The 24728-nt window shown below is 41.7% G+C and overlaps 1 long non-coding RNA gene across 1 annotated transcript; it reads right to left on the bottom strand.

Moving 5' to 3' along the window:
- Positions 1–1885: 1885 nt before the first annotated feature.
- Positions 1886–4902, bottom strand: LOC109203692 (uncharacterized). Its single transcript, XR_002063455.2, has 3 exons — positions 4766–4902; positions 4345–4676; positions 1886–2018 (listed from the first exon to the last, which is right to left on the bottom strand). It is a non-coding gene; the product is annotated as an uncharacterized LOC109203692 (long non-coding RNA).
- Between the last annotated feature and the right edge of the window lie 19826 nt (positions 4903–24728).

Below are 24728 nucleotides of genomic sequence, written 5' to 3' on the forward strand. Positions count from 1 at the left end.
AGATCACCTCGATGTTTTCCCTCAGTCAGTCTAAATTTACACAATTTACCCATAATTCATTGTAACATGTGGCCTTACTTGGATCCGTGACTTTCTGATTCACAGTTGTCATGTTAGCTGATAACATTTCACCTCCTTGTTTAAATATACTGCTCCAAAAAACTTAAAGGAACTTAATCAGCCTAATGTCCACTAGTGGGCTCTGTGCTCACTGACCTGGGTAACGTTATGCTGCCTGTAACATTGTTCAGCATGACCGGTTCAGTGGTGGGTCAGTGATGGTCTGGGGAGGAGTATGAATGGAGGGACGCACAGACCCTGTATGCCATTAGGTATCGGGATTGAATCCTTGGACCCGCTGTCAGACCCTACACTGGTCCTGAGTTCCCGGCCTCATGTGGTGAGAGTATCCAGACGTTTGCTGGAGAAACTGATGTGATGGACTGGCCTCCACGCTTGTCAAGCTAAAATGGACTAGCCTGCCCTGAAATCATGTTTTCACTTTGATTTTTGGGTTTCTTTGAATTCAGCCCCCTGTAGCTTGATCATTTTGATTTCCATGAAACGATGTGGCATCCTTTTATTCCTAACACATTACCCAGTCCGCATCAGTATCAGTATTTTCCTCACTGAAACCTAAACCTAGTCTTCCTTATTTTTATTTTTTAGTAGTTTATGTTGTTTTTGGTTCAAGCAAAAACAGTTTGCTGGAGGACAAAGTGCTAACATCCAGCTTTCCGTCCACAAAACACAAGGAAAACTCATCTTCAGGCACTTACAGAATATATTAGGACTTTATACACAAGGCAAATGCAGAAAGCCAAAGTGCTGCCTTGCAGTTACTAAGAGAGAAGCTTTTACTACTGTAGTTTCCCCAATAATGGTCACATTTAGAGTCCTCTCAGTCCAATTATTTAAACCAAGACCAAGGACGATCATCCGCATGGTCTCCACTTGTAGCACCATTAAGTCCACTCGTACTGGCCTTTATACAACTAATCAACAAATACCTACAATCAATAGCCCATGCGAGGACCAGGTAGTGGAGCTAAAATCAATATCATGACAGATTCTTGAAATAAGTTGTTTTTTATTGGACGGACCAAATCTCCTCTCATTGGCTGATTGCTCTCTAGTTAAAATTGGATTGTTGGACAAAATTAGGGGTTAGCGACCTTTAAAACACTGAGAGCAAAACATTTATATGAGCAGCACTGTCTCAAACTCATCCTTGTCATACTTGTCACTCCACATTTATATCTGTGACAGGGAAAATGCAGTATTGTTAACATTTCAAGGGCAGGAAATGCTGCTTTTCACTATAAAAAGACCTCAGATGTTCTTACTTATCTGAGTAGCCAGCCTTTATATGAGCACTTCAGTTAGGATGGAAGATCTAATTGTCTGTTTTTGTAAATATTGTTTTTATCTAAATGACTGACTGGGGCTTTTAAGCTGGAGTTTATAGCAGTGAATGGGCCGCATTAGACTGTACAACAGTCTCCTGTGTGGTCAAACTACTCACTGTTAATCACGGCAATAAGATAAGCATAATTGGATATTTGATTTCCCGCAGCGTGTGAGTGCATGTACAGACAACATATTGATTTCCTCTGTCTTCATAATGAAAATGATTTAGCCTCAGTAAAGAAACACTCTGACTCTTATTGGCTCACCGGCGTGATAATTATCGCGTGTGTTATGTTGTATAAGGACGCCGTCTCTGCCTCCAATATTCTCCCCCGCTGAACAAACGGCTCACTCCAAATCACACCATCAGTCTCTGCTGGGTTTGAAATGTGACGACTGAGACCCGCTGCTGGGATTTCTATTGGATCATGGTCATCAGCTTCCAGCAGCCAAGCAGGCGGCCCGCAGAGGATGGAATAAGGTGAGAGACGTGCTTGTTTTCATCTCGACTGTTTATATCCACAGTGTTTTGCATGATGATACACAAGAGATGATCTTTGTCAGTTTATCTTTAATGTTTCTCTGATGAAACCGAGGATTATCCAGCTCTATAACAACAACAAAAGGAGAGGCACATATTTTTAAATTGCTGAGAAATAAAACAAAATGACAACCGTTAAAGTTGGAACAGACAACATCCATGTCATCAAACCTCATTTCCTTGGATGTCCTACACCCACAGCACTGTACTCAAGCTTAGTAGGTCAGAGCCACCTTTACAAAATAGCAAAGCTCTAATAAAAAGAAGGTTTTTCATTGTTCAAGTAAAGATCACAGCATTAACCCCATTAATTAAGAATACTCGGTGCATTAAAATATGTCACCAAGCATCCGAGGACAAGACATCAATCTGAAGGCAGGGATGGCCTCACGGATCGGCGACAGAATCAATTGCATGTAGTAATCAATAACAACTCCACATTGTAGTATGTAATAACCTACGTGTGCTGATTTACTCTGAATATAATTATCATTGTCAGGGGTGCTACAGGGATTTTTATTGGCACAAGCTCAAAAGCTTTCAGTGCATCACTCTATTATTTAACATAACATCACATTATATTGTCAAATCTGCACATTAAGAAGGAAAGCACAGTTTTTTCCCAGGAGGAGAGGATCTAGACCCACTACACTGGGACGCCACCTTGTTATTGTCTTTTATCATTATTAATGCCTAATACATTTTTTAAGTCATAAATCATTTATTTATTATTACACAAGTTAATAAAACAGTAACAACAGTTTTGCTTTATTAAAACCAAGACCTAAAGATTTAAAATGATGAACGAGGATTATCAAAACGTGTTAGCATTTCTTTAGTACCCATTCAATAATGAAACAAACATTTATGGCTTTCCTTCTGGAAGATTCCTGAAACTGTGGGAGCTGCAGTTGGAACAAATGGAGCCTCTCCACCTTGGCTGAGTTTCCTGGTGTATTAATCTCCGGCTGTCCTCTCCCTCGTCACAGTCTGTGGTGTACTAACGAGTTCGTGTTAGCGAGGTCGCTCAGGCAGCATCTGATGGTGCGTGGCAGTCTGTAGTCATAGTTTAGTTTTGTTTTGTTTTTTTATCAGTAACTCTTCCACGAAGCAGAAAATGTGGGCCGCGGTGAGCCGAAAGCACACGGCCATACACTAATCAGTTGTGATAGTCTGGTAATTAATGGGATTTGTTAATTGGGTCTGTCCTCCCCAGGGACGTTTTCTGTGAATATTAATGGAACGTAAGCTAACCTCCCTCCTGCAGTCACTTGAACTTCGGCCACCTCAAACGCCGCGATTTTGTTTCACTGCGTCATCACTTTTATCGCAGAGACAAAAAAAACGTGCTGTCCCAGAAAATCAGATGTTTATCACCACGTTATAGGGGCAGAGAATTCCCACAATGCTCCTTGCTGTCAGGATGCCAGGCTGGGATATGCTAGTGTTATAATTACGTTGGCAACGTCCTCTCAAGTTTGCAGTCAGTTTTGTTTTCCCTTCAAACCAGGCGACTTCTTTGGTTTCATCTCACTGAGCTGTCAGGTTCGGAAAACTTGAAAATAACATCTATGTGTAATAAACATGATTTACAGAGTTTTGTTTGCTTTAAATGTCTTGTATAGTTTTGTTACTGGAAAGTGTTTGACTGTGTGTCGTTTCAGGTGTGTCCCCCTCAAGGGACACTGAGGACTCTCTCCCAAAGACAAAGTTTCCACCAAAGTGCATTTTATTTTAGATCAAATCAGCAGCGTTTTATGTAACACTGGGTCCTTGTTTCCTTAAACATTTATATGTGGAATGTCTGTCGGATTTTGACAACAAGGGATAAACTGGTGACAAGGCCAAAACTTCAAAAAGACACATTTTCTCGCGTACCTGCTGCAGCTGTGCCAACATTTTGTTTTCCTCTTTGGTCTCTGAGACATCCGTCTCTAATGCCTGGGATGCATCCAAAGCAGCCGTTTGTGTCCTCTGTCATAAATCCCTGGGACATGTCTCACATGAAAATCTAACTTTTCTGTTTGAGACTTCTTGAGGTACTTTAAATGTGTGAACTTTTTTTATTTTATACTTTTATTTTATACTTTTAAAGACAGATTTGTCATACCATGGGTCGTGTATGGGATTTGATTTTTGACTTTGCAGAAAGAGGAGGAGGGATGCTGCGCTGCAGGAAACTGTAAGAAAATGAACCTTTGATATTTCACTCTTCCTGCTCTTTTTTCCTTCATCCTCTCCTCCTCACACACCTGCTCCTGCTCCTCCTCCTCCTGTTCTGGGCTACAGCTGACTCGTCCCCCAAAGAGGACACGGTGTCCTGCCTCCCTCCCTCCCCGTGTGTCCTTGCTGTCATCAGCTCGGTGTTGGCGTCCCGAACGCTCTGTACTCACCGTCCTCTCCTTTCCTTGGCTGTTCCGTCCTGGCTGCTATATCGGTCCACCCGGTGTTTCTAAAAGCGTCTCCGGCTCATGGTGGTGCTTCCTCGCTGCCCTTGCCCCTCCTACTGCACCGACACAGCTGCTGTTTGGCTGAGCGAGGAGAGGAGGGGGCATCTCGCCACATGATTGGCTCCTTTGGAGCACAGAGAGGCAGGACGACACCTGCTGGAGCTGATGGATCACCTGTCTGCAGGAGAACCTGCTGTGCTCAGGACGCTGGCTCCCGAGGAGGACAGAAGGTTCACCCGGCTCTGTCCTGACACGCAGGACGTTCCCTCTGAGCGCTGCAATAAAACACACTTAAAGGATAACTTTGATATTCTGTGTTTTTGAGTAAAGCCAGCACTGAACGTGTCCTAGCTGATAGCTTTACCTCTGTGCCACAGAGCACTGCTGGTGTTTTAGTGAGCCACACTGTTGCACTGGTGACATGTTGCTTCATTGCAGCGCACACACACACACGCACTGTAGTTTATGTTGACTCAGTCTCATATTCGCTGTCCTGCTACCCCAAATACTCAGTGAAGCACCAAACGTGGATTAATCCGCTGCTGAAAATAGTCCCCAACACATCTACTGTTTCTCCTAGTTGGAGTCACAGGGGAAAAACTACAGGGACTGGTTACACAAATTATTCTTTGCTCACATGGACATCTGACAGTGAAACATGAAAGTTGGAAAAGATTTTAACCACCATGTAAGTATTTTAATGTGAGGTGTGCTAATCTGTGAGACAGCAGCAGTTTGAACATTTGAATGATGAGTGGAAATTTTTGTATAAAGTAAAACTTAAAATAAGAAACCACAAAAGAAACACAATGTGGGGAGAACCGCGAGAGGAGGGCAAGGAGGAAGGCAACATGTTCTGAGATGCTCCACAGAGACGGGACAGGTGTTCCCTATTTTATTAATTAGCTCCGCCTACCTGGGAACACGCAAGAAGCACAGGTAGACACAGGAAACATCTCATGTGACTCAGGTGTCCGTGTTTATATTTTATTTCTGATGAATGATTTTAGATGAATTATGACTGGTCCTCTTCATAACAATAAATTAAAATCAGGTTGTTGTGTACAGTTGTTTCTGCGCCTCTCCTGCTTCAGCACGTCCAAGTCTTTTCTCCTCAGAGCCCTGACCTTAAAGATGTGTACTTAAGGTGGAACTGGAAACCCAGCAAAAACGAAAATGGTGATTTCTAACATGTGGTTAGAAATCATCCTCTGGACATAACCAAGTATTTAGGTGCCTTTACCAAAACAAAGAGTGACTGAAAATGCAACTGAATTCCGTCCTTCAACTCAATTCAATTTTATTGAATTGAGTTGAAGTTTCACCAACTCACAACAACAGTCGCTTCAAGGAGCTTTATATTGTAAGGTAGACCCTACAATAATACATACAGAGAAAAACCCAACAATCATATGATCCCCAAGCACTTTGGCGACAGTGAGAAGGAAAAACAGGAAGAAACCTCTGGCAGAACCAGGCTCAGGGAGGGGCAACCATCTGCCGTTATTGGTTGGGGTGAGAGAAGGAAGACAGGATAAAAGAAGATAAAAGAAATAAAATGAAATTAAAGGCTCATTTACCCAGGCTACAAAAACATGGGAACCCTTAGTAATTTTTGATAATTACAGAGTTTGTTTGTGAACATTGCTATATGTGACTCATCCATAAATTAAGTAAACTAACTGATGTACCATATTAATCAAACAAAGCCAAACAGCGGTGATAATATAAGCTCAATGAGAATCACTATCTGTGTGATTTGCGCATTTTTTTCTGTGTTGCAGAAAATAAATTCTGCGTGCTCATTGTTTGTCATGCATGGGCGATATAAAGAGAAGAACGTTTGGCTGTTTTGGACAAGATCAGCAGTTTTTGTGTTAGGTCAAGAGGTGGAGACAACACAGACTTTGCTTATGCTCTGCAAATGTAAGATCAACACAAGGTCCCCTGCTAATAATAAAGCTGTGTAATTAGAACTTATGTCTGAAAATTAAACACAAGCGGCCCCAGCTAAGTCTGCCCGCCAGCTGAAAACTTTCTTTCTTTCCATGTTCTCCCCACATCTTCATGTCTCCAGCTTCCTCCTACTATCCAAAGACATGCATGTTCCTGGGTTCAATTAGCATACAATAGAATGGCAACCTGTCCGCTTCCCAACCTATGACTGCTGGGATTGGCTCCAGTTGCCTTTAAGCAGACTTAAAGTAAAAGTTGTGTTTTTTCTTGTGAAAAAAAAACAGTCACATGACTGACAATACAATAGAAACAGCAAAGGATGTAGCCAGTTCCTTTTTTTTAATTTTAGAGTCTTGATTGTGAAAATAATAAATGTAGCACTAAAGAAGAAAAATTCCACTTGCAACCAGATTTAACTTGTAGAAAGGCTGAAATCAGAAGAGTGGAGGGTGTTATAGCAGCACATCATTGCCTCTTTCTCTTTGTCTCCGCCACACAGCACTGCCTAAAAATGCTTTTCCCATATTGCTCTGCACCCTGTGTGTTTAGAAGCATTAAAGACAGAAGCAGATACAGAAACAGAGTCATCATTGTCTCACCATGCTATTGTGAGCAAACGCAGAGCGCTGTGTGAAGAGGAGAAGACGAAAGGCACGGAGGAAGCGAGCGAGGCTCCACCGAAAATCATCTCAGAAGAAAAAGTCATTACATAAAATAATCATGTCAGCAACAGCAGCAGGAGAGAGAGAGACGTTTTTCCTTTTACAGTTATTTCACGGAGTATTCCTATATTCATTTCAAGTACTTTGATCACATGACACAGTAATATCCAGAAACTTCTGCCTGTCTTTGTCCTTCTGTCCTTTTGTTTTATTTTCTTATTCCCGTGTCAATCAGCATGACCATAGTTGAAGAGCATTTTTACATTTTTAAGAAAATGCATTCAAATCTGAACCAACCAGTCAACAGTTCCAGTTACGTGTCTGAGGCTGAAGGAACAGTCCAAGTCCAACCAACTAGGAACCTGCAACACAACCAGAGAGGCAGTGACAGCACCCCCCAGGTTTATTAAAAGATGTCAAACCAGAGTACTCCCAGTACTGGGATGTCATATCAAACATGCAGATCATCAACAATGAGAGATCCAGCGGCCACCACCTGTGCTGTTGACCAACAGGCTGCTGGTGCAAACTATACTACTGTTGGCTGAAGACAGAGGAGCAGGAGAGGGTGGAGGTGTGTTTGGAGCCAGAGAAAGAGGGAGATTGGGGGGTGGGGTTGTAGGTAATGTATAGTTGTGGGCAGTCTGAAGCAGTTATATAACACGACGAATGAAAGATGATTTTCAAACATTTCTCTCATTGTTATTGCATCATCAGAGTCGCAGATGTTAAAATGTGGACGTGCTCAGATATCTACCCTTCACAGCCGGCTCCCAGCACGAGCACACAAGGTTTCATAAAGGATCTGACTAACTGAGAACTTCTGTCTGATCGTGGTGATTGGAAACAATTCTTGGTTTCTGTTATATTTTTATTCTTACCTCTTTCTATCTCAGTCTCTATCCATGAGTTTACCTCCTTTGTTCTTTTCCCCATCTTTTTGTAATTGCATAGATTGAGTTCACCTGTGCCTGTTATCCCGCCCCCTGATGTGCATTAGTGATGTAATCTTCTCCCTCAGTCATCCCCCTTTGTCCCATCTTTGTCCCATCTTACTGCTGTAAGAGCTCAGATCTTTAATGACGATCTGTTTGTGTCCACATAAAAACTTTAACACACTTTGTAACCACCTTGTAACTTTCATAGGCAAAAGTGAGGATTTTTAGCCTTCAAATTATTAATTTTTGAATTCTGAAACAAACTAAATAATGAATATGAATCTGTATTGCTCTTGTATGTTATCTAAAATTGATGTAGCGTTAACACCTGCTACAATGCTAATTGCACAGTGGCTCAGAGAGAACAGCAGGGCTGCACGCAGGAGGAGGGAGGCTGAGAGGCATGAGGGACAAAGCACAAAGTAACGAGGATATACTGCCACCTTAGTCAGGTGGATATCTAACATTTGCACAAGTAAAACTGTATGAAGTTATATTTGTCTGGTTCCAAGGTTCACTTCATTGTTTGTTAACTTCTTCGGGATGTGGGACACTGGAAACCCTGAGCTGAGCCACTAAACGATGTGGGCATTGTTTCTTTCTTAACCAGAAATCTGACTGATTTTATGTGCAAATACTGACATGTCTGTACTGCAACAGCACAATGTCTACAAATCAATACTGATAGTTTGGATTTTAAGAAAGAAAGGAAAACACACAGACACAAGGAGACATTTTTCTAAAAAAAAGAATAATTAGTTTAACAGCCAGGAACGTAATCATACTTCAGCTCCAGGTTTCCTGCCTCGGTTTGTGTCTTTGAACCGTGCGCGGTGACTTCTCTTCAGAACCAGAGAGAAGGAAAAGGTGATGACAAGTGGAGGTGAGAAGAAGGTGTGGGGTCCAGCATGTTCACACCTTTGGAGGCTGCAGCAGAAGAGAGTGGAGAGTCAGCATCTATTTTCCACACAGGTCCCACGAACCTCGGCGTGGACAGCAGGTACCGTGTCATCTTTACCCTCGGCTCTCTCGCTGAAGATATCAAAGTCAAACCGAGGCTGGACGTTCACCGCTGACATCACTCCATCACTGACTTGTGAGACATTTGCAATCCCGGAGAAGTGATGTGAAAAATTGGGTACAGGCACAAAAACAGCTGCCTGTGGAAACAGAGCCTTGTAAAATTAAAGGGCCACTTCACTAAAGTACACTGTTTTTCTGCTTGGGCTCCAACTAGCCGGGGGGTAAGTATTCACTTGCAGGTAACTACAAGACAATGTGTTTTTTTTTAAAGTGCTTTATCCTCATTTTCTTGTATATTTTCATATTCTGTGACTTGTGGTTTCCCCTGAAGGCGCTGCTGCTAGAGGCTCCAAATATCAGCTCTTTGAATGATCTGCATGTATGTAATGATGAGCGCTGCATGAATACTTTAAGGTTGTGGAATAACCAAATCCCTGCAGATTTTCCATCAAACAGGAGGTGTGAGGTGCAGGTGTCCACCTTCGGAAATTTGTACTTAAAGAAATGTCAGTAAAGAGACTCGGTGTGATCTCTCGATGTTTATCAGTGGCACAGTTTAATAAAACTAATGAGTTCATGGAAGCGACAGGTGAAACTATTGCTCGTCGCTGGCATGCAGTCTCTCGACGTGGTGGAGGGATTTTAATCTGAACATTATTCCTGTTCACAGCAGGAATCTGCATCTCATTTCACAAGATTTAACGTGGATGTTAAAACTCTGTTGTCTGCTGCACTTCTTTCAGCGCTGTAACAAAAGCTTTGGGATATTTAATGCAAAGCTGCGTCTTTGCACTGACAAACCTGACGTGACAGTAAAATGAGCCTTTCTCGAGCCTTGTCAGCCCTGTAGAGATTTGAATAAAACAAAACGGCGGCCTCGAAACAAACAGGATAATTATGGCCTCGGGTGCCTGCGCCTGTCTCTCTTCCTGTTGCTTTTATTCCACAAACACTGAACTGGAAAAAGTCGCCTCTTGCCGCAGAGCGGCACCTCTGCGAGTGTTCAATGGCAGATGTTCAAACCGTGACAGATGAAAATGAATCTTTCCTTCGTGCACTCTTTAAAAAAAGAAAAGGCGAGACAATAGAGGATTGTAAGTTATGTAACTCGCTGTAAACCTTCGAGCATACTCGAAGCGGAGGAGGAGGAGGAAGCTGCACTGCTAAAAATCTGCTTTTACTGGGATTATTTAGCTTTTTTGTTTAGTCCCACCTTCCTACATTATCTGCATAATATCTGAAAAATTCTACCCACAGCATTTCTGCAAGGGCTGATGGGACTATCTCTACAGGCTCGCAGAGACAATAATGCGCGACATTCACGGAGGAATGTCAGACCCTCAGCTGGAATTCTAAAGCCCATTTCTAATGAGAACATTTCACAAATAGCAGGAAAATGTTGCGCTTGAAGAGATGTCTGCAGACTTCATAAGCAGCCCTTTCATTTTTGTTGAGTGAGGGTTTTTAATGCTTTTAGTTCACCTGCTGGTATTTTTATCTGTACTTCGTGAAAGCACTGCAGGTTCAGAAACACTTAGTATTTACAGATCGAGCCTCTGGAGTCCAGAATCGTACATATCGTTCAGGCTGCTTTATTTTTCGCATTTACCTGGTAAAATCAGAAGAAAAGTGCTGCCGAAAGTGGTCTTTGATCTCTTTACTAAACAATGAGCACAAATTATTTGTTCTTTAAGAAAAATTGATTTAACTTAGTGATCATTGTGTGACAACGTGATAAATATAAAATCTCTCAGCAGGATAAAACAGGGGGAGGTTCAGATAGGAGTCACGATAAACATGAATCCAGATCTGCCTGTAATTATAAATAAAATCCACAAACTTGGTAAGAATAATACAAATCTGTTGCTTTCTAGGAAGCCGACTGAGAAAAAGTGAAGTCATTTGTATGTTTAAAGCTTTAGGGGGTTTAAACACACACACATACACACTATAATAGATTTTGGTCATTTTCACAATGAAAGATCCCGCAGAGAAAACTTGCACCGAAGTAAAAGTACTTTTACTCAGGAACAAAGAGTTTAAGATGGATTAATAAATATTGAACTGTCACGGTTCACGGTTTGACTTAGTGGCAGGACGTGCCGGGAAAAGTTCCAGTGAAAACACTTTAATGGAAACTTTCAAGTGTTTGAAGTTATTCTGAAATTTTCTGAAACATTTATTCATACGAGTCTGTTTCTTTGCAGGTTACGTCCTGTTACCAGCAGAGTTTGACAGGTAAGAGTGTTCTCGCTGGTGCCTGGTTCAGGTGAGTCTTTACATATCGCGCATGGGTTTTGGTTTTTTGGTGCTTCTTTTGCTCTTCACTGGCACAGATACAGAATACACTGTTTCTCCACTTGAGAGGCTTGAGTGGAGATCAGAGTGGGTCAGGCAGGTTTCAGGTGGAAACAACAGGATACGATCTGTGATGGTGGAGGACGGGTCAGATAAGTACTAAGGTGACAGGTGAACCAAACTAAGTCAGCCTGAGTTACACAACCACACCTGTGTAGTCTAAAAAACTGGCAAGAGTGGAGAGGAAGTTATAATAACTGTAGATTAACACCAGGTTTAAACACGGCTGATTAACTACTGGGCAAAGTGGCAAATAAGATTTAGACTACTTAGAGTACCTAAGGTTAGAGTACTTAATGAGCACAATGACATTATTGGATCATAAATTAGTCTTTAATGTGTATGTCACTTTAATTTTGCATTAAAATGCATTTTTTCTTTTCATTTGCATGCACATTAATAGCCAGTCTGCAGCAGCATGCAGTGAGCGAGTGCCAGTCATCAGCTGGAGTCGTGTCGAGTGCCGAGCGCTGAGACGGCTGTCCTTTGCTGTGCGTCACTGAAAATCTGCCAACATAACCTTAGCAGGGCAGCAGCTGAGGAAAACAAGTCATAATCATCATGGTTCAGACACGCTGATGTCAGAAGAAGATGAGCATTTATCAAAGACTCCTCTCTTTGTGTTTGTCTGAGTCGCCTGCAGCAGTTATAGGTCAGCAGATGACACAAACAACAAAGAATGTGATATTTGTGGCACTGTATGGATAAATAGATAAAGTATGAATAATGTATACATGTATGGATAAGTAGAAAGAAAGATGTACTCAGGCCCATAAATTATCATAAATGAGCTCTCAGACAGCAGGATATTACCCCTGCTGCTGATCATCATTCTATAGAAGGAAACAACACAACTGTAGATGGCTGAAAGATTACACCTGCAATAATCACAGTGTGTACTGTCATTTAACTCCACTCTTTACTGTACTGCTTTTACTCTCAATTACTCATTCTCGTTGCAAATATCCTGTTGCAATATGTGTGCTATATTTACATGGACACAGGTTATGATGATTTATAAGCTGAATAATCAGTGTAGAGTCTAATAAGTGTACTGTTATTCTCATATATTAAAATGGGCCTTATCAGACTGAGGAATTAATGAGAAGCCAAAACTAGATCTCAGGAAAACATTCCCACATCCGCTCCTTTAAATATGTTACTGCATTTTTGCCGTTATTGGTGGTTGTTTTGAGGTGCAGACAATAAGAGAGAGCGTGGACTTTGGCTGGAATGTAGAAAGAGTGGGACAGTCAAAGGTTAATGAAAGTGTATTCTGGTAGGAAATGAAGGCTCGTAGCACATAAGTGCAGTATTTCTCCTTCTGATACGCTGCTGAAGTGCTGCTTTGGGTTAGATTCTAGAAATATGAAAAATCTCATTAAAAATCCAATTAATGCAAATACAGCTACAACAGAGCTCGAAGTCACGCAGGTTGTTTCGTATGTTTAGAAAATGTTTGGAATGTTTGTTTTGTTGTTAAATCACTTACTTAGAATAATTAAATGACAAATATTTCAAAAAAACTGAATAAAATGCAGATTATACACCATCAGCCATCAACTACGTGTGTTTTAATTATTACTGTAATCATGCTTCTGAATGGGCAAATCATCCATTCTGATCATTAAACTGGATCTCTTTTGCTCATTTCCATCTCCATAGTTTTATTCTTGGAAGGATAATCCTTCTTCATGACATCATACAGCTGCAAGAGAAGAAAAAAATGTCTAAAACTGACTGTTTAGAGCAGTCTGAGCTTCTGACTCACATGGAAACATAAAAACGCTGACCTCATTTGGACATATTTAATGTGAATATCCACCACCGAAACAGGAGATATGACTGGAAAAGCAGACTAGGAACACTTTAATATACAGGAAGTAGCGCAGAATATTTAGATGACCTCTGTAGGAGTCGAGCAGTGTTGCATTTTGTTTCACTCGGGTGTGAGAAAAGAGGTTTTGTTTGCCTAAACAAGAGTTTGGATGTCCAAGCATCATCAAATGGGGTGCTGATGGAGTCATATTCTGACTGTTTGTTGAGAAACAAGAAAAAAGACGAAGAAAAACAAAAGAAAGAGAAACATTTATGAGTAGCTCACTGGAGATCACTTTGTGGTGCTTTATGGGACAGATACCAGTCCTGCTGCTGGGTTCCTGTCCACCTGAGAGATACCAGGAGTAGTCCTGGTATCTGTCTGCCCTCTTCTTCTTCTTAACTGGACGGACTGATGTCCCTTTTGTGTTATACTGTGACAGTCCCTTGGCGTTCCCTTGTTTTTTTTGTTCATTGCAGAAGGTGGAGGAGGACTCCGCCCTCTAGTCCCAGCAGGAGAGTTAGATGCTTTAGTTAACTTTGGCTAATTCTGGTTAACTTTAAATAACTTTAGGAACATGCTATGCTAAGTATTGCAACAAATTACATAAGCTATCATAACCCTGCAGCACTATACTATTTCACCATGCAGCCTTTTACTATACTGTATAAGCAAAGATATAAAAGAATTGGTTATGACAGAATGTGAATTTATTCATATTTTCTCTCCCAAAATTTGTCTCCTTTTCTTCATTCTGTATTTTTCTGTCAGGTAGAAGTTAAAGCCGAGAAAAAGTCTTTGAGATGACAAAATCTTTTTCCTGGAACTTGTTTCTTAACATTTTGAAACAACAGTGTCATTTTTGTTGTTGTTCGAGCTTACTTTAAAGCAGAAATGATGCATACTTTTGGCTGATGGAGATGTTTTACAGTGTAGGAGGAGCATCCGGACAAATCCTGAGAGTTTTCGGTGAGAAACAGGCTGATAAATTAAAGAGGAAGCTCCTCCTTTGAACATGAGCACAGACAGCAGCTTACACAGTATTTGCTTGCATTTAGTGCCTGAATGAATCATTCACTCCTATAATTTATTGACTGGCACCTATAAATGATGAATGACCAGGACGGAGCCTTTGGCAGCAGCTGAAATCCTCTGCGGGGGAGAGAAAGCAGGAAGATGGAAAATATGAAAAACAGGCGGCCATAAATAAAACAGCCTTAATCACATATTGTTGTCACAAATCCCAGAACAAAGACAGGCGTCCTTCTTCTCTGAAACCCAGCGGAAAAACAACAGTCAACCAGCAAGAAGCATAGCCATATGCCTCAGATACACCTTGGCAGTTCCTATAATTACACTTTATCCTACAACAGTGTTCTGCTGCTGGGACAGTAGTTATTTACTACTGAGGGCTTGAATTATTCATATTGACTGTCTGGGCTACCCCAAAAGAATTAGCTCTGGTGATGGCTGTAAGCATGCCCATATGTTCTTAACCGACAGACAGCACTGTGAAATTCTTCCGCGGTGGAGCCAGAATAAAGATTATTGTCAGTTTTATGTCAAAAATGACGTCACCGCTGCTGCTGTGGGGCCTGCGCTCAGGTGTCCTTTTGGCTTCCAGTTTTTGTGAGCTGGTACATGACAGGCATGAGAGCCAGTCTCTACCTGTAGAACACAGTATTTGTATTTGAAATAGTTTTGAATGTCGTGCTTGCTGCGTTTTTAATAGTTTTTGGTTTTCATCATCTGGGACCGCTGCAAACTCTGTTTAGACTGTGTGATGTTCACACTGCTGGAGTCAACGTGAAATGATCATTAGTCTGATCAAGTCAGCTGTGAAAACCAATCCACACTCAAGGTCATGACACCATTGAACCAATAAGCAACCAGGGAGTGAAGTAACAGGTGGAACCAGGAGTCAGACAGAGAGAAGTGAGCATTAAGGCCAGACACGAGTTTCAGTGGGCCGGAGCTTCTAATGCAAGCAAGAAGGACGTCTCACTGGATGTCAGATCAGCTGTTTGCTTGTTCCTAAGGCAACAGAACAAGATGGATGGATTAAACTGTTAGACTTGAATATTAACATGGGACAGTGTAGTACCTCGCTTATTTTTCTTTTACTTTTTAGTGTTTCTTCACTGCCAAAGAGGTTTTATCAAGTACTTTCATGTCATTCAGTTTCCTTTAGTTTGTGAGCATTTACCCTTTTTTTTTCTTTCATGGTTTCCTGTTTGCACTTTCTGTAGCTCCAACACCTCCAGCTTTTAACATCTAAATTTTAGGAGTAAACTGCAGGAAGTTGAGCGTGTGCTGACATCACAGTTCCAGCGCGTCAGCCATAACTACAACATTACAGGCGTAAAAGCCCTAAATTACAGAGCATATCATCTCGTCTATCTGTAATAACACACAAAATCTATCTGTGTGCTTGTTTATTTGTTCAGGAACTCTTCCTGAGTTGCCAGAGATGAGCAACCAGACTTCAGATAATTAATCGAGATCAGATCATTTGATGTCAGCATTTTGCCCAGTAACCATCTAGCAACAGGCTAAATTGGCCCATTTTAAGTATATAAAACATCTACACTCTTTTTTAAGTTTTCTCAGTGTGGTTACATTTATATCAGTTTAACACAAGAACCAACAGACCAGTCAACACTGTAACATGGTTGCGTACCAGCTCCTATAATGCACTAAAGCCCCCCTAAATTAAGTATGTCGTTCAAGCAGCAGTTCTCTCTGTATGAAACCAGCATTGTGTTGCATTTTGATTGACAGGTCTTCAAGTCACCCACTCCTCATTTGAGAAAGCTGAGGTCTAGACACGCTTATGCAAATCAGGATATTGCGGCGTGATGCAATGCTTCTAAATCTCCTGAAAATCTTTGACACTAGTCATTGCCGATCTAAAATAAGGATGCATTTAGGAGCCACACACCTTATTTCGTTTCTCAAATGTGTTTCCTGAAACACATTTTCCTGGACTAATAAAAGCAAAAGCTTGCGAGTCGTGATGTTGGTCTCAATTTGGACTCTAGGAGCAAACAAATCAGTCAGGTGCCGCTTCTAAATTGCGAAGCAGTGGAAGAAGCGGAGCAGGTAAATATATATTCGCAACAGGGGGCAACAGTGTGTGCCCTGAGCGGAGATTGAAACCCAGATGTTCCAGTTGGATTTGAACCACGAACCTCTGAGTACCAACCAGCTGGTCTATGCAGTAACTGTGCCAGGGCAGAAAATAATTCCTGCAGATCACAAAAACATGACTAAATACGCTCACCTGGCAGCTGTGGTCAGCACGTGGCAGAGCAGGTTAGCCACTAATGGTTTGGTTGGATGTTTGATCCCCTGCAATTTCTTCAAACTTCCAGAGAGATTGAAGACCGACTACACCCTGAGCAAGATGGATATCTGTTTCTCCTCTTCAGTATAAAGACAGAGGTCCAGGTTGTGCAGTCCATCATACAGTAACCTGAGGTGTTAGACGGTGGAGAAAGATAAAACCTGATCTGCTGTTAACAGTTCCAGCCATTGATTTTATCCAAAAGATGGACCATGAAGCCTCTCTGTTGCTATCTATTAGCTGTCATGTTGGGGGGGTTTTCAGCCAGAAATGATCATATTTGGGCGAGAGGGTGGAGTGCTAACACAAGCAAGCTTGTTTATCAAGCTGCATCCATTTATGGACTGTATGAGTGCAATGCACAGACGCAGAGAGCTGCTAATTAGTGCCAAGCAAGAGACAAATAAATTTAAAAAGTAGAATTTCACTCAGCAAAAATGGAGCACAGACTTCTCGTCATTACAGCTTGTTATGAACGGGGGAATTAGCTTTAGAGACTAAAACAACGTGTTGTATCAGTTGTGTGAACATGATCGTTTCTGCTGTAAAGCTGGACATTTTAACATGGGAGTCTGTGGGGAATGACTCACTTTTGAAATCTAACCTGGACAACAGAGGAACTGCAGGTTCATTTTTCACTTTCAGATGTTTTCACCTGGTTCCAAAATTGCTAAAACCATGTCCATTCCAACATTAGGAGACTGAAACAAACAGCTGCTGGCACTAATTCTCCTCTCGGAGCTCGTGTTGCCTTTCTAGTTTCCACTCTTTTCAAGTGGATGGAACTCAACTAATGTCTCCTTTTTACATATCTATATATAATCTTGTTTAATAAATGAGATCCTGGACGTACATCAAAACGCTTTGAATCACTGAGCCTTTGAACCTCCAATTACCAAATGAAACTTTCTGTTCCTTTTATCTGCAGTCTTTTTTCTGCAGCTGTGTGGGACTGTTAAAATAAATTACACTTTATGGAGTGTGGAGCAGTGAATGAATGAGGCTGTTTTCCAGGTCTGTGAGTTTGTTTTGTGCCTGTTGTTCTGGGCTTCTGCGTTCACACTGCTCTCCTGTGAGATGCTGCTTATTTTGCACATGTCTGGCGAGGACTATTTCCTCTTTGTCACATTAATCAGGGTAAAAAGCAACAGCAGAAGGATTTCCGCGCAAACTCTCGCCTTTGTTTTATGTATTCATTATCTCGTGATGCAACGTTTTCCCCTCGGCGCCGGTGCTGACCTCTCTGAGCCAAACGCTTGAACCTTATATGACTTAGAGCCGCTAACTACGAACCTCCTTTTTGATTTCTGAGTGTCAGAAGCACAGAGGCCATCTACTCGTGAAGTGCTCATAAATAAAACATGGTGGGGTTGTTTTGTATGACAGGTGGATCGGACCAGGGATTATTTCTGCAGATAGAAGGAAGAAGTGCTGTCACCCACAAGCTGCCGTGCACACAGGGCTGTCTCATGCATCTACACACCGCACATCTTTTAACTCTTATTACTTTGTATTTCTTCCCAGCTGACAAGTAAAATCAGTGTAAAGTAGGAAGGGGATTGCTGTTTAATGTGCTCAGGAGCTTTGATCCCAGGAGAGATGCAGCACTCAGGAGCGCCTCATGGAAATCTGGAGCCGCACGCTGCATACTGATAATAAGACTGCGACAAACTGAAGAATTAATGCAGCTCCACGTCCCTGCGTTTATTAACCATGCTGTTACATTCATTAATTAGTCAGTTATTGTTTTTACATGTTTTGACAAAAACTACCTCTTAATTGTGCGCATTTAAACCCCTGTTAGAACAACATGTTCTCATTCCCAGTGCATCAAATACTGCTGTAGGTGTCCCACACACGAGCTATGTGTTGGTGCGGGATCTTACACTCACCAAATAGCCAGATATGAATGCTTAAAAAGACCCCCAGAATAATCTTTTGAATACTAAACGCTTTATTTATACATAATCTTTTAAAAATAGAGTTCAAGGAGTGCTTTGACAGACAAGTAAAAGCAAAGTGCTAAATTCATACAGAGAGCTGGACATTATGGACAGAAATAGAACAGAATAGAGTTAAAGAGAACTTCAAACAATTACAAAACAGCAGGAGATGAGAGAGAGACATGAAGACAAGAGACAACATCACATAAAAGCGAGTTTATAAAATTGTGTTTTTAAAAGTCGTCTGAAAGAAGTCATTAATCTTGCAAAATTGAGGGTTCTGATGGCAACAGCAAATATACCTTTAGATTTCCCCATTTGGAAGGAGGGCAGCACCGAGAGATGGCTCCATACACTGATCAGGCATATTATTCTGACACTAACAGGTGAACTGACTCATTATCTCTTCATTATAGCACCTTATTGCGGGTGAGCTGTATTAGAGATCAAGTGAACATTTTGTCCTCAAAGTTAATAATAATAACTTTATTTATAAAGCACCTTCAAGCAAAGTGCTGTACAACTGATGGCAATACAGATAAGAGACACAGTACAAGTTAAGAACAGAAATAAAAAGGAGAGATTAAGAACAAAATAAAAAGAAGAAAACATTTAAAACCTAAAAGCCATAGAGTTAAGACATGTAAGATAAGGTAAACAAGTGTGTCTTCAGCTTAGCTTTAAAAACCTCAACAGAGCATGCCTGCCTAACATCTTGAGGGAGGTTATTCCATAAAAATGGCGCACGAAAAGAAAAAGCACGCTCTCCAATTTTCTTTTTCCTGGCTTTAGGAACTTTTAAAAGACCAGAGTCCTGGGATCGGAGAGCACGAGATGGAAGATACCGGTGTAAAAGGTCAGAGAGATACGAAGGTGCTAATCCATTTAAAGCCTTGTAAGTGAGCAACAGGACTTTAAAATCAGCTCGAACCGGACAAGGTAGCCAATGAAGAGAGTATAAAACAGGGCTAATATGTTCGAATTTTCCAGTTCTTGTTAAAATACGAGCAGCTGCGTTTTGCACCATCTGTAGACCTTTAAAACTTTTCTTTGGTAGCCCTGAGAAAAGAGCATTACAGTAATCAATGCGTGAGGACACAAATGCATGAACAAGAATCTCTGCTGTATCATTTGACAAAACTTGTCTAATTCTAGCTATGTTCCTCAAGTGATAAAAGGCAGTTTTTGTTATTTCTTTTATATGAGACTCAAAAGAGAGCACCATGTCAAACCACACGCCCAAATTTTTTACTTTGTCTCTACAAGTTATGACCCTATCATCAATTCTCAGGGTAAAATTTTGGGACGAGTGCTGAAATTTAGACGGTCCAATGACCATCAACTCTGTTTTATCAGTATTTAAGCACAGGAAATTATCAGATAACCAGCCCTTAATTGCTGATAGACAAGATTCCAAATTAGAGATTTCAGTACAATTTCCAATTTTTAGAGGAACATAGAGCTGCAGGTCGTCAGCATAACAGTGAAAGGTTACTTTAAAAGAACGTAAAAGAGCACCAAGAGGCGACAGATACATAGAGAACAGCAGTGGTCCAAGCACAGAGCCCTGAGGGACCCCATGCCTCACCACACAGGTCTCAGAAAGAACATTATTAAAATTAACAGTCTGAGACCTCCCTGACAGGTAAGATCTCAGCCATGATAAAACATTCCCTGTAATTCCAATAAAATGTTCAACCCTATCCAATAAAATGCCGTGATCAACAGTGTCAAATGCGGCACTTAGGTCCAGCAGTAATAAAACTGAAGTGCGATCATTGTCTGCATGTACCAGCAGGTCATTCACCACTTTTAGTAAAGCTGTTTCTGTGGAGTGATTTGGTCTAAAAGCAGACTGAAATGGTTCAAACAAATTGTTTGTTGACAAATGTTCAGTGAGCTGCTTAAAAACCACTTTTTCAAAGACTTTAGACAAGAAAGACAGATGTGAGATGGGTCTATAGTTTGCAACCATGTCAACATCTAGTCCAGGCTTTTTCAAGATTGGTACTACCACAGCTGATTTATAACATTCAGGGAAGACTCCAGTCATCAATGAAATATTTAGAAGAGACAGAATGTAGGGTCCTAATGTTGACCACAGTTCTTTTATAGCCCAGGCTGGTAAAGGATCCAATGAACAGGTTGTACTACGAGCTGCTTTTACAACCTTGGTTAATTCAGACAGAGAAATGACCTTAAAGTCAGAGAACAGTTTATCAGCAGCAACAGGCAAGACATCTGAGTAGTCTGACAAACTACCTGAGGAAGGAGTAATCTGATTCCTAAGTGTGTCCGCCCTATCACTGAAAAACACAAGAAAATCATGAGCCATCAAGTTAGAACAGCAGAGAGTTGACTTGCTCTCTGTAAGTTGTGATACTGTGTTAAATAATAGTTTTGAATTATGTTTATGACTCATGATAAGATTTGAGAAGTAATTTGCTTTCGCTGTCGACATTGCTGATTGGAAAGAAGTCAGGGAGTCCTTCCAAGCCCGAAGAAATACTTCTAATCTGGAAGATCTCCAGTGACGCTCTGCCTTTCTACAGTTTCTCCTTAGATTCAAGAGCTCCTCGTTTAGCCAAGGCATAGGGTTCTTTTTTTGACATTTTAGCTTCTTCACGGGAGCAACAGAGTCCAATAGCTCAAGAAGTGTATTATTTAAATTCACAGTCAAAGAGTCCACACATAACCCCTGGGTAAAAATGGGGTCCAACACATCAGGTAGATGTAGTTTAACTCCAAGCAGTGCCTCAGGGCTAATAAAACGAGATGATCTGAGGGGCAATTTTCCCCTCTCAAAAGCTGGAGATTTAGGGATTAGAATATCAAATAAAATTGCTGAGTGGTCTAGAATAGGTAAAACACAGTTTCCAGTCATCAATATATTCAGTCCATAACCTAAGACAAGATCTAGGGTGTGGCCCATACGTGTTGGCCCAGACATCAGTTGTGTAAAATTCAAGGAGTCAATTATATTTAAGAAATCTTTGACCAGGGGTTTATCCTCACAGCACAAATGGATATTAAAGTCCCCCACTATAAGAATCCTTTCATAGTGAACAACAAAACATGTCAAGAAGTCTGAGAATTCCGAGATAAACAAATCATTATATTTAGGTGGACGATAGATGACTATAATTAGAACCACAGGACAGTTTAAGATCAGGAGTTGGGACTCAAATGAGGTAAAAACACCAGGACTTTGTATCTGTTTGCATTTAAAACTGCTTTTGATGATAGAGGCTACCCCGCCTCCCCTCCCAGACAACCTGGGGGAGCTGAAAAAGCTGGCATCAGTGGGGCACAGATCCAACAAGGGTGCCACTTCCCCAACGCGCAGCCATGTCTCGGTTAGGAGCATGATATCCAATTTATACGTATCGAAAAAGTCTCGAAGAACATGAGTTTTATTTGATACCGATCTTGTGTTTAAGAGAGCTAAATTAACTCTCTGTCCATCTGTGGTGGCAGGCAGCAGTTGTAGATTATTTATATTCACTCCACCTTCCCTCGCATCCCGTCGGCGTAACGGCCAATAAAGCAGCGTCCGGTGAGCATGCTCCGATGACGTCGGGTAAACAGGAAGAAGGCAACGCTGTTTGAGGCCAGAGTAAGGTCCTAAACAGCCAGGGTCGCCGATGGTGAAAGCCCACCGCATGCGAGCTCTAACCCGAACACGCTTCCCAGAGCACGTTCCACGCCTACGTCCATTTATCCAGCGCTTTCGCTTCGAAGGAGTCCAAGGGGGATCGCAGCGGTGTAGTTCCTCCGGTATCGACACCAGTGGCAGCGGGAGTCCTCCACATTGCTCGTTAACGCTGGGAAACTTCGGTAGTGAGTCACGGATGTTAAGCAGCATCTGTCGCTCATAAACCAACAAAGAGTGGGTTTTTAAAACTAGCAGGGACACCACTAAGAGCATAAATAAGAAACATTTCGGGACCGGGAGACGGCGTGCCATGACACTCGGCGCCATCTCGATTGAGTTGATGTTGATGTTAGAAAGTTGATGTTAGAAACAGAAAAAATAGAGTTGAGTGAATCTGAAGAAAGATCAAACTGTGGTGGACAGACGACTGTGTCAAAGCATGGCTCAAACCAAACTGCAGTTCTTGTGGGCTGTTCCTCATCTGCAGAGGTCAGTATCTATCAAAAGTGGTCCAAGCAAGGAACGTTGATGAACCAGTGACAGGGTCATGTGTGGCTCAATGATGCACGTGGGGAGCAAAGCCTGGCTCATGTGGTCTGATCCAACAGATGAGCTGCTGTAGCTCAATCTGCAGAAAAAGCTGATGTTGGTTCTGAGAGAAACGTGTCGCCATCAAAGGGAACGTGAGCATCAGAAGTGGACTACGGAGCAATGGACGAAGGAGGCCTGGTCTGAGGAATCGTGTTTTCTTTTACATAATGTGGACGGCCGGGTGCGTGTGCATCCCTTACCTGGAAAACACCCGGCACCAGGATGCGCTACGGGAAGAAGGCGAGCTGGTGGAGGCAGTGTGATGCTTTGGGTCATGTTCTGTTGGGAAACCTTGGGTCGTGCCATCCATGCGACTGTTAGTTTGACACGTACCACCTACCTGAGTATTGTGTCAGACTATTAACACCCTTTCATAGAAATAGTATTCCCTGCATGCCGTGGCCTCTTTCAGCATGGTTTCACAGAGTAATGACTCTGAGGTGTTGACTTGACCTCCAGGTTCCTCAGATCTTAATCCAGTCGAGCATCTGTGCAATGTCCTGGACAAACAAGTCTGAGGCTCACCTCACAGCTTGCAGGACATGAAAGGATCTGTTGCAAGCTTTTTGATACAGATACTACAGCACACCTTTAGGGGTCTAGTGCAGTCCATTTCTCGGTGGGCCGGGGCTGTTTTGGCAGCATAAGGGGGACCAAACCTATTGTAGGTAAGTGGCCATATTGTTATGGTGCATCTGAATATACTTTGAATGAGCATGTTCATGTTATGAAGGAGTGTGTTTCTTAACCATCTTTTCCTAAACCAAAACAAGGAGCCTTAGGCCCCCAAATCCAACCACAGAGTAAAAGAAAAAGTTAAAAGTGAGTGAAAAGCAAAGAAAGAACATTTTCATGCTCCTGCCAAGATTTGTGGAGCGCAGGATCCAAATACAGGACTCCAGGCATTTGAAAATAACAAAAATCAAACTTTTTATTACGTTGATAACTAAAGTCCAAAGGCAAAATCCAAACAAACAGAAATCCAAAGTCGTCACAGAGAGCCCAAGAAGACAAAAACTAAAGGCAGGAACAAGACTGACTGAGGACTGGAGTCAGGAGTGGAACGAGATAGAAATGATGCAAAAAGATTAGTAATTAGTTCTATTATTCATTATAATAATATTTTTAAAATAAGAAAGCTTAAATTGATCATAATGACAACCCCGAATGAGGAAGTCAAAACTTTACAGACACAAACTCCCAAAAAACATAAAGCAGCAAGTCTGCTTCCCGAGTCTTACATTTTGGATGATGTTGAACTAATTAATCAATCTGTGTTCACTTAGTTGGACAAACTTTTACTGTTTGGATTTTTTTTTTCAGACTATTACGGTAATTTATTTTATAGCGGTGTTGCCAAATTTAAAGGTTGCGCATTTAATGAGACTCAGAATTGACGACGAGTGTCTGAAATAACACAGTGACATTAAAGCTGAGATGAACAAACGTGTAACTGCGCCTTTCTTCTGGTTGTTTGTTTCTGCTGCACAACGTGAGGTGGAAAAGTGACAAAGGCACCGTGTCGTGGCTGCGTTAACCCCACCTGTGAGAACGTGCTGTATTAGCCTGAACATTGAGATTTCAGATGGATTTCCTGAAACGTGCTGCTGTGACTTCTCTTCTCTCACCCCACTGAAAACAAAACTTTTTTTATATGAGTCCTGGGTATCCCTGGAGGCTTGACGCCAAACTGCTCACCTTTCCTCCAATAGGGTCTCTGAGGTGACCCCTCCCCCACTCAGAGGCCAGCACGGAGCCAGCCATGCTGATGAGATGAGTCTCATTCTCAATACTAATTGTGCAGAGCGGCAGCTTCGGGCCTCAGGGTAATCAAGGCATCGTCAGCATGAGCACGACCACCTCGATATCTGTTTTATAACCTCCATGCAGCAGTGATGGAGGCAGCTGTCGGTGGTCCAATCAGAGTACATGAAGGTGCGAGGAGCGGCTTGGAGATCAGACAGCTGATTGGTTGGCAAATTTCTGTACCACGTCACTGTTAATCTAATCAAATGAAGACATTCAGCTTTCATGAT

Source organism: Oreochromis niloticus, linkage group LG2 (genome assembly GCF_001858045.2).
Source record: "Oreochromis niloticus isolate F11D_XX linkage group LG2, O_niloticus_UMD_NMBU, whole genome shotgun sequence".
Classification (NCBI taxonomy): Eukaryota; Metazoa; Chordata; class Actinopteri; order Cichliformes; family Cichlidae; genus Oreochromis; species Oreochromis niloticus.